Source organism: Bos indicus, chromosome 6, assembly GCF_029378745.1.
Source record: "Bos indicus isolate NIAB-ARS_2022 breed Sahiwal x Tharparkar chromosome 6, NIAB-ARS_B.indTharparkar_mat_pri_1.0, whole genome shotgun sequence".
Lineage (NCBI taxonomy): Eukaryota > Metazoa > Chordata > Mammalia > Artiodactyla > Bovidae > Bos > Bos indicus.
In genome coordinates, this window is record NC_091765.1 from 47,421,298 (window position 1) to 47,424,383 (window position 3,086).

Here is a 3,086-nt window from a genome sequence, read left to right on the forward strand (position 1 = left end):
GAGTTTGATCCCTGGGTCCGGGAAGATCCCCTGAAGGAGGAGATGGCAACCTGCTCCAGTATTCTTGTCTGGAAAATCCCGTGGATAGAGGAGCCTGGTGGGCTATATTCCATGGGGTCTCAAAGAGTCAGACATGACTGAGTGACTGAGCATGCATGCAATAATATTTTTAAATAGGATTCTGGTAGTGTTCAAGTGAGATAATGAATGTAGTGTTGCTTTGGAATCCTAATCTCACAACAACCTCAGCCAGGTCAGAAGCCTTCCCTAGATTTTTAAACTGAAGTTTTAATCCCAGTTGTGAAGTGTAAAGCATCTGAGATAAGAACTTCCAGGAGCAAAGCCACCAAGCTTTCTTACTGGAGTTTGAAGAAAACACAGCTGATGCCTAGAAAGAAGCTGATCTGGGAGAGGGAAAGAGGGTTGGATGCGGTGAGCCCCTGAGTCCCCTCAGCCTGGGTTCTTTCCCCACCTTCGTGCTTTACCTGAGTCAAGACCCCAGTGCCCTCCACTGACCTCTACACCCTGCTTTCCCAAGAAAACTAGTTAGAGCCAGGTACCACTCTGGGTTTCTGGAGGAGCCTTTGATGAACAGCAGGGGCAAGAACAAAGCTATCAATTCAGTAAGAGAAAGGATGGCGGTGTGAATTTCTCTCCAAGTTTTGTTTCCAATCAAAAGAGAACTGGAAAAAATCTTGGCAACTTTAGAGAAAAGGCAGGCAGCATCTCTGCCACTGTCCAGACTGAGTGGTGGATGGACCAGTACCCTTCTCTCCACTGAATTCGAGGTACATGTATTCTCCTTGACTGTGGAGCCCCCAGAAGCTCTCTAGTGCAGTGAAAGCTTACTCAAGCAGACTTGAATCCTTTCAGATGGTGACAACAACCCTGACCCTTTCAGTTTGGTAAAAAAAAAGACACTAAAGTTTTGGGGGTGAAGGAAAACTGAGGCTTCATCAGTTATGCTGTGAGGACTCTTATTAAGACATATTTGGTTCTGTGGCCACAGAAAGGTGACATACTTCCCAGAAACTAGGGATTAGATTCCCTTTCCAGCAGGAAACAAATGTTACCTAAATGCTTAAGCTGAAACTGTGAAGCTTTAGTCAGAGCTTTTGCACACATGTGTACTGCACGTATGTATATGAGGTACCTGATGTACATATACGGTTTTAATATATCACTGTGTCCTGGGAGCTACAGAGATGTATAGGATTTGGTCCAGGACACCATTTCCCTCTCTCTATGCTGATGATCATTTCATAAATCTAAGGTTGTAGGGATCACAGCAAAACCTGCATTTTATGTATTTTTCAGAATAGAAATTTACCCTCTTGGAGGCAGGGTCTCAGGAGTCTTCATTTTTATACAACTGATTTTCAAGTAAGTGATTATGAAAGTAATAAATGTTTGTGTCAGAGAACCTGAAAAAAATGTAGAAAAGGCCAAGGAGAAAATGAAAATCACCCACCAGGAGACCTTAAAATGAAAATCACCCACCAGGAGACCTTTTTGAGAGGAAAAGGATCCTTTGGCTATTTCAATATAAACTCCTTTGCATTCAATTCAATTGGAAAGGCGTTCACTGTGCCCTGAAGACCTCTGTGCTGTGTGTTGATGGGAATGCATATTGGAGTAGCACTCAGCTCTCTGCCAGGACCTGGTGATGGAGGAAGGGCTCTAGCGATAGTTCTCATTGTCCTGTGAAACTCGCACTACCTTGAGTTTGACTGTTAAAATGACGTTCCAGCCTAATCACACTTGTCACATTTGCCAAGCTACTGAGGGCTTTGTTGAAGAACAGAAGCCTTTCAAACTCCAAAAACAGGCTAGATAAAATGTAAAGCAGCCTTTTATCTTTTTTATCTAACATTAGCCTCCAAATGACAAAGTTCAGGTGAAACAAGACGGCGCTGCAGTGAACAGCTAATGGCGAAGGTGTACTAACTTGCCTTTTCATTTCGATGACTTGAGGGAGGAGGCCGTTGCTGGAAAGATCTGATGCAGATTGGGGCAGACGATTAACCGGCTGGGTGTCTCCCGTGGGTGGGTTGAAATCACCCTTACCAAATTGCCTGAGACAGGTTGTACAAAAGCTATCAGCTGCTACTAGCTTTTGACTTGCCACCAGTTTCTTCTAGTCATTCTTTATTATTGTCTTCCTGCATAAATGCTTCTGTAAGATGATTGCATTTATTCTTTGGGTAACACATGCTTGGGAGGAACTTACATTTTCAGGGAACAGTTTAGGGTAAGAGAAGGCAGTGGGGGTTGGTGGTGGCAATGCAGAGGCTACAAATGAGTTTGACAATTATGGGTGTACACAGGCAACTTTGTTTCCAAATGATTCTAGGAAGCTATGGAGCATCTGTGTCTCCTGGAGGTGGTTTTAGTGCCTCTGTAGAAGGATCTCTGCTCATAGGTGACAGTGCTGTGGTGAGACAGATGCAGTGCAGATGTCTCCATGTGTACCCACCACCCCCACCTACATACCTTACATCAAGCTTGAGCAGAGCAGTCGGGGGGAGCGGGTGGTAAAACGCAACATAATAAAACAAAAGAAATTGCACACAGTCATGAAATACACAAGCTAGAGAGGATTAGTAAGTAACTGGGATAATGGTTTGGGGTCAGCTCTGTGTTTTAAATTATAATCTGAAAATAAATTCCCATCAGTTAGGAAGAAATAAGCATGTCCTTGTGAATTGTCCATAGCCACTCAGATGCTGATTATCTTTCTTTTCTGCAGGCATTTTGGGGAAATAAGCAAGGAAAAGAAATAAACCGCCACTGTTTGAAAAGCTTCCTTTCATACAAGCCACTGTGTCTACTGCCCAAGGTAGTAAGGAAGTAGTATGCTGGTGACAAGAATCCAATTTTTCTGTTCTAATTCCTGGAGCATCACTTATTCCTCATTGTGGAATTCTTATCATGCACTATCAAAAACCAGGATGCACCTAAGTAGAAGAGTGTATGCCAAAGGAGCCAAGCTTGGAAATATGTGGGCTTAGGGGGAGAGACAAAGGACCCAAGAACTGTGAAAAACACATCACAACCTCAATATAGTCCAAAGTCCATGACCCCAA